General features: G+C 43.8%; 1 protein-coding gene across 2 annotated transcripts in view; it reads right to left on the bottom strand.

Annotated features, from left to right (window-relative positions):
- LOC139264268 (interferon-induced protein with tetratricopeptide repeats 5-like) overlaps positions 1-13,272 on the bottom strand; it is a 20,906-nt gene extending 7,634 nt beyond the window's left edge. For both annotated transcript variants that reach the window (XM_070880450.1, XM_070880449.1), the window contains exons 1-2: positions 13,141-13,272; positions 2,878-3,054 (exon numbers count right to left, since the gene is read on the bottom strand). The gene's annotated coding sequence lies outside the window, so the exon portion shown is untranslated. The remainder of the gene's footprint in view (positions 1-2,877; positions 3,055-13,140) is intronic.

The raw sequence follows: 13,272 nt of genomic DNA, 5'->3' as shown, positions 1-13,272 counted from the left end.
GGAGAGTGGGGAATGGGGGCTCGGGGGGAGAGAGACTGGGAAATGGGGGAGAGGGAAACTGGGGAATGGGGGAGAGGGAGACTGGGGAATGGGGGAGAGGGGAGAGGGGGAATGGGGGCTCAGAAAGAAAGGGAGTCCAGGTGAGGCCTCACCAAGGCCCTGTATAGCTGCAGTAAGACCTCCCTGCTCCTATACTCAAATCCCCTAGCTATGACGGCCAACATACCATTTGCCTTCTTCACCGCCTGCTGTACCTGCATGCCAACTTTCAATGGCTGATGTACCATGAAACCCAGGTCTCGTTGCACCTCCACTTTTCCTAATCTGCCGCCATTCAGATAAAATTCTGCCTTCGTGTTTTTCCCCCAAAGTGGATAACCTCACATTTATCCACATTATACTGCATCTGCCATGCATTTGCCCACTCACCTAACCTGTCCAAGTCAGCCTGCAGACTCTTAGCATCCTCCTCACAGCTCATACCACCACCCAGCTTAGTGTCATCTGCAAACTTAGAGATATTACACTCAATTCCTTCATCTAAATCATTGATGTGTATTGTAAAGAGCTGGGGTTCCAGCACTGAGCCCTGCGGCACCCCACAACAAGATTGCTAATTGGTCCTTTCTCATTACACATCACCCAGTCTAGGATGGCCAGCCCTCTAGTTGGCTCCTCGACATATTGGTCTTGAAAACCATCCCTCATACACTCCAGGAAATCCTCCTCCACCGTATTGCAACAGTTAGATTAGCCCAATCTATATGTAGATTAAAGTCACCCATGTAAACTGCTGTACCTTTATTGCACGCATGTCTAATTTCTTGTTTGATGCTGTCCCCAACCACACTACTACTGTTTGGTGGTCTGTACACAACTCCCACTAGCGTTTTCTGCCCTTTGGTATTCAGCAGCTCCACCCATACAGATTCCACATCATCCAAGCTAATGTCCTTCCTTTCTATTGTGTTAATTTGCTCTTTAATCAGCAACGCTACCCCACTTACTTTTCCTTTCTGTCTATCCTTCTTGAATGTTGAATACCCCTGGATGTTGAGTTCCCAGCCTTGGTTACCCTGGAGCCATGTCTCCATGATGCCAATTATATCATATTCATTAATTGCTGCCTGAGCAGTTAATTCATCCATTTTATTACGAAAACTCCTCGCATTGAGGCACAGAGCCTTCAGACTTGTCTTTTTAACACACTTTGCCCCTTTAGAATTTTGCTGTAATGTGGCCCTTTTTGATTTTTGCCTTGGGTTTCTCTGCACTTCACTTTTACTTTTCTTCTTTCTATCTTTTGCTTCTGCCCCTATTCTACTTCCCTCTGTCTCCCTGCATAGGTTCCCATCCCTCATTTATTGAGACCGAGCACATGGAGCGGTTTAGAAATGTTGGTACTGAGCTGAGTTTAGGACAATGTGACCTGTGAGAAGTGCCCCAAACACTCAGCTCACTGCCCTTTGCGCAATCTCTCGGTTTGGTTCCGGTTGGTCTGTGCCGACCGGGTTTGACATGTGAAGACCAAGTACAGATCAGCTCAGACTGAGGTTCGCAGTTCAGAATTGTCACCTTCACACAGAACCGGAGTCCAAACCAGATTCCAAGGAGATAGAGAGAGAGATCGGGCCTGTTATAAGTGGCATCAACTGGAGAGACTGACCTCACCTGGTGCAGTGCAGGGGGGTTCTGGCGATGGTTTCAGGGTGAGTATCAGTGAGTTAAAGTATTACTGCTAGTTACACGTAGGATATTGAGACATGATACCTATTACTATTAGATGCATATAAACTATCAATGAGTTTATGGGCTAGAACCTCCACTTTTGTGCTTATCGCCCAAAAATGGGCATTATTTCCGGCGTGGGCGTTAAAAAAGGGTTTTCAGATCAACGGCTCATCGCCCTTTCTCAAAACACCTAGTTTACAGTTTTGAAAATGGGCACTACCGCGAGCGATATCAAATGGGCAGTAGCGTTAAAGTTTTTTGACCTACTGCCGTAAAGTGTGGCCGCCCTTAACAACAGCATGGCAACGCACGATTCCCGCGATTCAGGAGGTCAAGGGTCATGATGACATGTGCAGAAGAGGAGACAGAGTGAGAGGGAGCTCAGAGGCACTGTAAGTGTGTATGGCTGTAGTGTTGGACAGTCTAATGGGACTCAAGGTAGACAAGTCCCCTGGTCCTGATGAAATGCATCCCAGGGTATGAAAAGAGATGGCGGAAGTTATAGCAGATGCATTCGTTATAATCTACCAAATAATGGTAGAGAAGCTACAGGCTCCATCATTATCACTATTATCACTATCACTGTTGTTATAAATGCCCTTTATACTAAAGAAAATATAAAATATAAATTATAAATATACATATAAATATAAATATAAATGTGAGTGGATCTATCAGTAAACGACCCTTAAATAACTCACAAATGATAAGCCCCTTGTGTAAGCTGCCTCCTCACTTCCTCCAATGTTCAAAATGGCGTCCGTAGTGTTGAGTTCTGTGAGGAAGGCCAGTTAATAGCAGCTTTTCTCCAGTGATATTTTCAGTGAGCGATAAGCCGGGCGATGTGTGGGCGATGTGCTGAAAGTTGCGCTGGGCGATGCGGGCGATCACCTCAACGATGTGACAGGAAAGTTGGACCAGCAATTTTCCGGCGCTGTTCTGGCCCAACTTTCCACTTTTTAATCAAAATGGGCGATAGCCTGCCATTTTGGGCGATATATGGGCACTAGCCCAGCGATCTGAAGTGGAAGGTCGAGCCCATAAGTCCATGCTTCTGGCAAACTGATATTATCAAACAAAATGCACACACAAGACAGTTAAAAAAAATTCAGCTACATCTTTTACTCAGAGTAATTTTATACATACCTTTGCCATTTGAGATGCAGTATTATTTTTTGCTCCAAGATAAACCATGGCCAACGCACTGGAGATGCTGAATGGAGAAAAAAAGATGTTGCCAGCTTGATTTTTTTCAACCAGCTTTCTGAATAGGTCAAGGGTGAAATGGCAATTTGCTTTGCTCAGGTCCTCCATTGGTTAAAACTGCAGGAAAAATGAATATAAAACAAATATCCAAAATGATTTTGGTACAATAAGGTTCTCAAGAAAGTTAATGAATTACCAGGGTTTGCAACTGAACAGAGAAATTGGCTTATGAAGAATCGCAAACTGAGTGTTGGTCTGCAGTGAAACATTTACAATTTTCTCTGTAGAATTGGTCTCAAGTTATTTAATCTCTACATGTCTAAGATTCAAATATTATTGTTTCTCATTAACCAACGTGCTGAAACAACCTCGGTTGATTGATGAACATCAGTGAAACAAAGACTTCGGTCTCAAGGCATCTCTAGCAAAACCAAGATATGTACAATATTTGGAAAAATTATAAAACAAAGGGAAATGGTAAGGCCTCAGCACAGCTCCCTGGAGAAAGTTGTCTGATATATATTGCATCACGAAAACTGTCTATTTCCATCTCTGTAACACCGCCTGACTGCCCCTCTGCCTAAGCCCACCTGCTGCTGAAACCTTCATTCATTCCTTTGTTACTTCTACACTTGACTATTCGAACACACTCCTGGCCGGCCTCCCTCGTTCTACCCTTCGTAAACTTGGAGTCTCCAAAACTCTGCTGCTCACGTCTTAACTCACACCAAGTTCTGTTCTCTGTTCACCCATCACATTGGCTCCCAGTTAAGCAACACCTTGATTTTAAAATTCTCATCCTTCTTTTCAAATCCCCCCATGACCTCACCCCTCCCTATTTCTAAATTTCTTCAGCCTTACTGCCCTCCAATATATCTGCGCTCCTCCAATTCTGCCCTATTGAGCAGCCCGATTTTAATTGCTCCTCCATTGGCAGCCGTGCCTTCAGCTGCTAAGGCCCTAAGCTCCGGAATTCCTTCCTTCAACTTCTCTTTCCTCCTTTAAGACGCTTCTTAAAACCTGCCTCTTTAACCAATCTTTTGGTCATCTGCCATATTTTATTGTGGCTCGGTGTCAAATGTATCTGTTTTGTCTTGTAACACTGCTGTGAAGCACCTTTCGATGTTTTACTATGTTAAAGGCTCTATATAAATAAAAGTTATTAATAATAATTGGCAGCCTTTTGCTACTCATTGCTCTTCCACGCTGCAACACTCACACATATGGATCGATATAGCCGAGATAGCAATTGACAAAGCTCATCCAGTCAGGAAGATTAGTGCAGCCCCTGGAACAGAAGCCCTAGGAGCCATTCAGCCCCTCAAGCCTGATTAATTATTTGATTAGATCATGGCTGAATTTGTGACACCGAGTTTGTTGGGTTTAACTTCTGCAGGTAGCTTATGACTCTAGGTCATCGAACAGATTGCTGAACTTACACAACCATACAGGCCTCATCCTTAACAGATTCTGTTTCATTGTCTAAAAACATCTTGACAGTCAGCCACCTTCCATTATCCATGTCTCTATCCTCATTTAATCTGAAATACTGTCTTGCACAGCTGGTAAATTAAGCCATTTAAAATGTTTAAGGGCTAGACTTTCCCAGAGAGCCCCTCAACACCCGACTGTCCGGCCAGAAAAACCACTAATGTTTGGTAAGTAATACTGGTGAAAATTTTCACTTTTAAGTTAAAACTAATTGAAACTAATCACCCGGCGAGAAAATGGGTCTTGCACCATTATTCTCATCGGTTTTCTCGGCGGTTAAGGGGAAACTAAGTAAAACGGGCGTTTGTCTGGTGTGCTCCAGATATGTCATCTTGAGGCTAGGGGCTAGAATTTCCATTATTTTTGCATGCATACCGCCCACTTAACATCAATTTTAACGCTGGAATGAGGTGCAATACCCATATATCGCCCACTTAGCCACAAAATGGAAACCGATGCCCATTTCTCGGTCACTTATCGCCGAGTGTTATTTTCCGCATGTGCGTACCGCTGAAAAAAATAATACGGGGCACAATCATCAGAATGGGCGATCCCAACGCACAGAATATCACCCAGCATTACTTTCGGCACGTAATTAACACCGAGATTTAATAATACTGACCGCCCACTGTTTTTTGTCATAAAGACCACATTTGCCAAAACTAACGCCCAGTATATCGCCCATCCCTACTGTCTGCATCTCGTACACATTTCACCGATAATATCGCTCACCGAAAAAAATGCTGGTCAAAAGTTGAACTAACCGGAACTACTCACAGCGGTATGGACGCCATGTTCTAAATCGCAGGTCGCATCATTTAAAAGGCTGCTCTGCTTCAACCTTGGGGGAGTTCAGATGTATTCTGGAGGTGTTTGGAGGTGTTGTGAACATCTGAACAAACATCTTTTCATACTGTGGATGATTGGAATTTACTAGGTGTCTTAGTAGGGGCATTATTCTTTGTGAACAATCGGTGGAAAACACATAGCTGTTGGAATGGTGCCTGCCATTTCTCACTCTCTCTTGATGACGACTCACATGCTGCAGACGCGAGATGGCAGAAGGTACACTCGGCAGCATCATGTGGCCAATGCAAGACGTGACAGACCGATGAGGAGGATCAGACGTTACACCCCCCGCAAGTACAGGGTGAAGCAGTCTTACCTCAACTTGTGCAACACTACCTGCCTTAGGAGACTGCGCTTCCACAAAGTGGTTATCACTGAGGTATGCCAGCTCATAAGGGAGATGGTGGCATCATAGCTGCAAGACTCTGATGTCAGGAGCTCATAAATGAGCGCTTTGCTTGAAATAACGTTGGTGGTATTTACAAAGCTGAAACACTGCTGGGTGTGCAGGTCATACATCCATGGTGTGCATTACCTTGGTGACAGTTAAAGTTTAAGTTGATTGAAGTTAAGTGTAATTATACCCTTTCATATTAAGGAATCACCAGTGTGTCTACAGTGCAGCTAGCTGAGCCAATGCGCAACAAGGTTATGTTAAATAAAAAACATTTACTCTGACCATTTGTCTGAAATGATAAGTATATCTGTAAAAACCAGCCCACCCCACCCCCGCCCCAGCCCACAACAAATTTGTCACATTTACATCATTACAATGGTCCCCATTTCCCACAATATAGAACACAAATGCAAACCAACAAGGTAGTCCCCTCGCCCCTTGCACCGATCCTCCCCCCAAAATAGCAGCAGCAACCTAAAAATATGCCCCAGACAACACCTGCGGCCATGCACCTCACTTTCCTTCCCCCCCACCCCGCCCCTGCTGCTTCTCTCCCCACCTCTATCCCTTCCCCTCCTGCCTCCAAGCTGCCTGGCCGAGGAGCTCCTCAGATGCTGCTTCATTGGGGCGAGGGGGATGACGGCCGAACCGCTGCTTCGACAGATACATGAGAGGATGGTCCCAAGGTGGGAATGTGCTCCTAGCTAGAAGCAAGATGTTGCTCCTGGCTCTCATGGCAATGGGGGTGCAGCATCTTGGGGTAAAGTGCCGCGCTCTGGGATCACTGGGAGCCCTCTGCCACCAGTGTTCCTGGTTAACAGCTCCAGGGCCTCCTCCATCCCTTCCATGTTATGTGTTATTTGTTGGACAAAAACTCAGTGCCAGCTATGTTCTTGGTACTTAGTTGGCTTTTTGCTGCTGGTGAATCTCCCTTGTGGATCCCACAACAGCTAAACAAGCACACACCACACCCACTCACGGTTTCAGTCCCTCTCTGCTCCCTCTCTCTCTCTGTCTCCTCTTCTGCGTATGTAAGGATGACCCCTGACCTCCTGAATCACGGGAAATGAGCGTTGCCATGCCGTTGCTAAGGACGGTGACACTTTACAGCAGAAGGTCAGAGAAATTTAACGCTAACGCCCATTTCAGATCGCTCGCGATAACGTCCAATTTTTTAAATGGAGACTAAGGGCTTTGAAAATGGACGACAAGCGGCGACCTGAAAACCCATTTTTACGACCCATGCCAGAAATAACACTCATTTTTGGTCGATCTGCACAAAAGTGTAAAATCTAGCCCTCGGGGTTCTAAAGGCTACGTGCAGAAGTGTGCATCACTTTCTTAGGCTAACTGTCTTCACCCATGTTGCATCATTTTATCCTGCATTTTATCCTACCCATAATGCTTGCAGCAGCCATTTTGCCTTGCGTTCATAGAACAAACTACAAAGGCAAATATATATTCCTCAACATACACTGATAGTTTAAATGAGCTTTCCATCACTACTTTCAAATATTTGTCCTTGTGCACAAACTATTATAGGGATAGATGTATTGACAGATCACAAGATAATTCCGGATGAGAAGACCATTTGACCCACATTAGTTCATCCATCCACAGGTGCTCTACAATCCTCCCATTTCATTATAGAATTCTTTCTTAAATGCAACCTGGGTTTTCACCTGTACGACTCCATCTGGAAATCTAAACCAAGTGTTGCTCACTATGTTAAAAAGAACGTCCTGATATCAGTCCTAAAGTTATCTTTTACGAGTTGGAACCTTTGTCTCCTTGTTTTACTCCCACATTTACCTTTTCCACAACATTTACTATTTCTTTTGACTCTGTAATATTACCTCTCAGACTCCTCCTTTCCAGACTGGTCTTTTTTCATATCTCAGACCACAGCAACCAAGGATCAGTCTCATTGATCTTCTCTCTGCTGCCTCCAGCACTAGAAGCTCTCAATTGTATCTTGGTGACCAGAATTGAACATAATACTTGAAATGTGATCTAACCAGAGCAGTTATGGTTTGATCATTGACTTCCTCTGATTTATATTCAACTGTTTTGGTGATGTAGTTCTACATTCTAGTAGCTCTGTTGATTACTTATATATGTTTAGTATTGAGTCTACCAAGATATCTCGGTCTCTTTTTACATCAGTCTTAGCTATTTCAGTGCCATTCATGAGGTACCAGTGTTGCATAGAATTTTACAGCATAGAAACAGGACATTCAGACCAACTGGTCTATGCTCCACATGAGTCTCATCCTACCCTACTTCATCTCACCCCGTCAATATATCCTTCTATTTGTTTATATATGCTAGTGCTGTTGGGGAGGAGTTAAACTAATGTGGCAGGGGGATGGGAACCAATGCAGGGAGACAGAGGGAAACAAAAAGGAGACAAAAGCAAAAGACAGAAAGGAGATGAGTAAAAGTGGAGGGCAGAGAAACCCAAGGCAAAAAACAAAAAGGGCCACTGAATGTAAAGGGGCTGCAGGAGGGGTCAAAACTAAAAATCATGGATTAAAAACTAGTATTAAAACACTCTACCTAAACGCACGCAGCATTCGAAATAAAGTAAATGAGTTGACGGCACAAATCATTACAAATGGGTATGATTTGGTGGCCATTACAGAAACGTGGTTGCAGGGTGGCCAAGACTGGGACAGGGGTATCTGACGATTCGGAAAGATAGACAAGAAGGGAAAGGAGGTGGGGTAGCTCTGTTAATAAAGGATGATATCAGGGCAGTTGTGAGAGACGATATTGGCTCTAATGAACACAATGTTGAATCATTGTGGGTGGAGATTAGAGATAGTAAGGGGGAAAAGTCACTGGTGGGCTTGGTTTATAGGCCCCCAAATAATAACTTCACGGTGGGGCGGGCAATAATCAAGGAAATAATGGAGGCATGTGAAAAAGAAACGGCAGTAATTATGGGGGATTTTAACCTACATATCGATTGGTCAAATCAAATCGCACGGGGTAGCCTGGAGGAGGAATTCATAGAATGCATACGGGATTGTTTCTTAGAACAGTATGTTACAGAACCTACAAGGGAGCAAGCTATCTTAGATCTGGTCCTGTTTAATGAGACAGGAATAATAAACGATCTCCTAGTAAAAGATCCTCTCGGAATGAGTGATCACAGTGTGGTTGAATTAGTAACACAGATTGAGGGTGAGGAAGTAGTGTCTCAAACGAGCATACTATGCTTAAACAAAGGGGACTACAGTGGGATGAGGGCAGAGTTGGCTAAAGTAGACTGGAAACACAGACTAAACGGTGGCACAATTGAGGAACAGTGGAGGACTTTTAAGGAGCTCTTTCATAGTGCTCAACAAAAATATATTCCAATGAAAAAGAAGGGCGGTAAGAGAAGGGATAACCAGCCGTGGATAACCAGGGAAATTAAGGAGAGCATCAAATTAAAAACCAATGCGTATAAGGTGGCCAAGGTTAGTGGGAAAATAGAAGATTGGGAAAACTTTAAACGACAACAAAGAATGACTAAGAAAGCAATAAAGAAAGGAAAGATAGATTACGAAGGTAAACTTGCGCAAAACATAAAAACGGATAGTAAAAGCTTTTACAGATATATAAAACGGAAAAGAGTGACTAAAGTAAATGTTGGTCCCTTAGAAGATGAGAAGGGGGATTTAATAATGGGAAATGTGGAAATGGCTGAGACCCTAAACAATTATTTTGCTTCGGTCTTCACAGTGGAAGACACAGAAACCATGCCAGAAATTGCTGGTCACAGGAATGTGGGAAGGGAGGACCTGGAGACAATCACTATCACTAGGGGGGGTAGTGCTGGACAGACTAATGGGACTCAAGGTAGACAAGTCCCCTGGTCCTGATGAAATGCAGCCCAGGGTATGAAAAGAGATGGCGGAAATTATAGCAGATGCATTCGTTATAATCTACCAAAATTCTCTGGACTCTGGGGAGGTACCAGCGGATTGGAAAGCAGCTAATGTAACGCATCTGTTTAAAAAAGGGGGCAGACAAAAGGCAGGTAACTATAGGCCGGTTAGTTTAACATCTGTAGTGGGGAAAATGCTTGAAACTATCATTAAGGAAGAAATAGTGGGACATCTAGATAGGAATAGTGCAATCAAGCAGACGCAGCATGGATTCATGAAGGGGAAATCATGTTTAACTAATTTACTGGAATTCTTTGAGGATATAACGAGCATGGTGGATAGAGGTGTACCGATGGATGTGGTGTATTTAGATTTTCAAAAGGCATTCGATAAGGTGCCACACAAAAGGTTACTGCAGAAGATAAAGGTACGCGGGGTCAGTGGAAATGTATTAGCATGGATAGAGAATTGGCTGGCGATCAGAAAGCAGAGAGTCGGGATAAATGGGTCCTTTTCGGGTTGGAAATCGGTGGTTAGTGGTGTGCCACAGGGATCGGTGCTGGGACCACAATTGTTTACAATATACATAGATGACCTGGAAGAGGGGACAGAGTGTAGTGTAACAAAATTTGCAGATGAAACAAAGATTAGTGGGAAAGCGGGTTGTGTAGAGGACACAGAGAGGCTGCAAAGAGATTTAGATAGGTTAAGCGAATGGGCTAAGGTTTGGCAGATGGAATACAATGTCGGAAAGTGTGAGGTCATCCACCTTGGGAAAAAAAACAAAAAAAGGGAATACTATTTGAATGGGCAGAAATTACAACATGCTGCGGTGCAGAGGGACCTGGGGGTCCTTGTGCGTGAATCCCAAAAAGTTAGTTTGCAGGTGCAGCAGGTAATCAGGAAGGCGAATGGAATGTTGGCCTTCATTGCGAGAGGGATGGAATACAAAAGCAGGGAGGTCCTTCTGCAACTGTATAGGGTATTGGTGAGGCCGCATCTGGAGTACTGCGTGCAGTTTTGGTCGCCTTACTTAAGGAAGGATATACTGGCTTTGGAGGGGGTACAGAGACGATTCACTAGGTTGATTCCGGAGATGAGGGGGTTACCTTCTGATGATAGATTGAGTAGACTGGGTCTTTACTCGTTGGAGTTCAGAAGGATGAGGGGTGATCTTATAGAAACATTTAAAATAATGAAAGGGATAGACAAGATAGAGGCAGAGAGGTTGTTTCCACTGGTCGGGGAGACTAGAACTAGGGGGCACAGCCTCAAAATACGGGGGAGCCAATTTAAAACCGAGTTGAGAAGGAATTTCTTCTCCCAGAGGGTTGTGAATCTGTGGAATTCTCTGCCCAAGGAAGCAGTTGAGACTAGCTCATTGAATGTATTCAAGTCACAGATAGATAGATTTTTAACTAATAAGGGAATTAAGGGTTATGGGGAGCGGGCGGGTAAGTGGAGCTGAGTCCACGGCCAGATCAGCCATGATCTTTTTGAATGGCGGAGCAGGCTCGAGGGGCTCGATGGCCTACTCCTGTTCCTAATTCTTATGTTCTTATGTTCTTATTTATCTTACATTTAATTATCAAGCTTCCCCTTGAATGCTATTCACCTCAACCACTCCCTGTGGTAGCATGTTCCACATTCTCACCACACTCTGAATAAACAAGTTACGCCTGAATTCCTTATTAGTGACTATTTTATAATTATGTCTGTTAGTTTTATACTCCCCGCAAGTGGAAACATCTTCAGTACATTTACCATATAAAACTGCTTCATAATTTGAAAGACTTCTGTCAGGTCACCCCTCAGTTTCCTATTTTCTAGACAAAGGAGCCCCAGTCTTTCCAGATAGTTGTGCACACTCAGTTCTGGTATCATTCTTGTAAATCTTTTTCCCACCGTCTCCACTGTTTTTCTATACTTAAAAAAATATATGTGGATACGAGAACTGTGCAAAACACATCAAGTTTGGTTTAACCCAGGTTATATATACATTTAACATGACTTCTCTGCTTTTGAATTATATTCCAGCTGTTTCGACTCATCAACCTGTTTATTATCCATTTCTAGGATTTATAATGAATTCCCACAGCATTGAGTTTGATTTACAAACTTTACATGAGGGACTTTATGAGGTGCCTTTTGGAAGTCTAAGTACAGCATAGCATAATACTTTACAAAGTGCAATTGAGATGGTTCATCCTCAAAGAGGACAAATAGGTTTTTTGAGGTGGGATCGTCCCCTTCTGAATCCGGAGCCTACTGTTCTCTCGGATAATGTGAGACAGATGCTCCAGATATTGATTCCTGCTGATTTGATTCCAGTATTTTACACTGAATAAAGATTGTAGTTGCCTGTGTCCGTTTTATCCCCTTTTCTGAACATGGGCACCACACTGACCTGCTTTCAATCTACTGGTGTCTCCCCAGTGTCCAGCAAATCACTTATAATGGTGGCCGGTGCCTCATATCTCCTCCTCAGGCTCTTTCAGCACTTTGGGGATATACCATAGACCCCAGTGAGTTATTCATTGGGAGCCTTTTCAGCTTGTCTAGGACTTCATCTCATTCATATCAAAGAGTCGTTAGTGTTACTTTGCTTCACTCTGGAGTGCGCATGTTTCTCAGACCCTCCCATGGGAATACTTGCAGGAAGTAATCACACAATATTGACAATCCTCCGTTATGGTTCTGCTTACATGTTTTATACCTCTTCCCTGACTGTCCTCTTACTGTTTGTTTGTTAATCAATGTTGGGACAGGTTTGTTCAGCCTGAGCTTTAGGATCAGTGTGTCTTGATCCTGCACTTTCAGCATTACACCTTTAAAGGTATTCCAGTTGTCCTCCACTGAAATGTTGTTGAACATTCTCCACCATTCCATAGGCAGTAATTTTCCCCTTATTTCATTGAATTGATCCTTCGTAAAGTTATACACCAAGCTGCTGGTCTTGGATATATCTCACTCCGAGTTCATGTCAAACTTTACCCACTATAGGTGATGGCCCCCAGGTGTGCTATAACTGGTCTGGATCCTGTGCGAATACCAATTCAAGGCTCGCACATTTACCAACTCTGAATGGAAAGAACTCAGGTATTTCTATTTGGTTGATTGACGTCTTCCATTAAATTAGCCTTCCTGTTCTTGCATATCTTCCCTATTTCTTAATCGAGCAATCTGACCTTTCTACGTTCGTCTGGGTTTCTGTATTATACCCTCGTGTTGGCTCGGATACAACGCTTGAGAGCTCCACCCAGAGTGGATCATTCTGTAGTTTTCCCCCAGCCACAGGATTGACTTTAGTTACTGTCCAGGTATCTCTGACATATTGGTCTATCCCATAGCGGAAATGAACAGCCCGATCACAACTCTGAAAGCGGAACTGTGTGTATTTCACTCTCCCCGGTAGCGCTTGTTCACAGTACAGTACAAGAGAGAAAGGACAGATTACACGTGGGGGAGTGGACGGTGTTTATCCGCTGCACTAAAAGGGAATTGATCATGAAGTTAGCGAAGGTTTGCAGCGCTGACACGGAAATGTCGTGTCACTAAAACCCCTGGCAGAGATATAAAGACACTTACCTTATGCGCTGCTATCGTTCAGCATCCAACACTTCCTCTCACTGTCTTCACTTTGCTCTGTGCGTCACCTGTGTGGCGCCTTTTAATCCTGAGCAGCCGCCCCTCCACCCCCGGATTGACAGGACTGCTCTG

Source organism: Pristiophorus japonicus, chromosome 5, assembly GCF_044704955.1.
Source record: "Pristiophorus japonicus isolate sPriJap1 chromosome 5, sPriJap1.hap1, whole genome shotgun sequence".
Taxonomy (NCBI): domain Eukaryota; kingdom Metazoa; phylum Chordata; class Chondrichthyes; family Pristiophoridae; genus Pristiophorus; species Pristiophorus japonicus.
The sequence above is the reverse complement of the archived record's forward strand: the minus strand, read 5'-3'. Positions and strand labels throughout refer to the sequence as shown.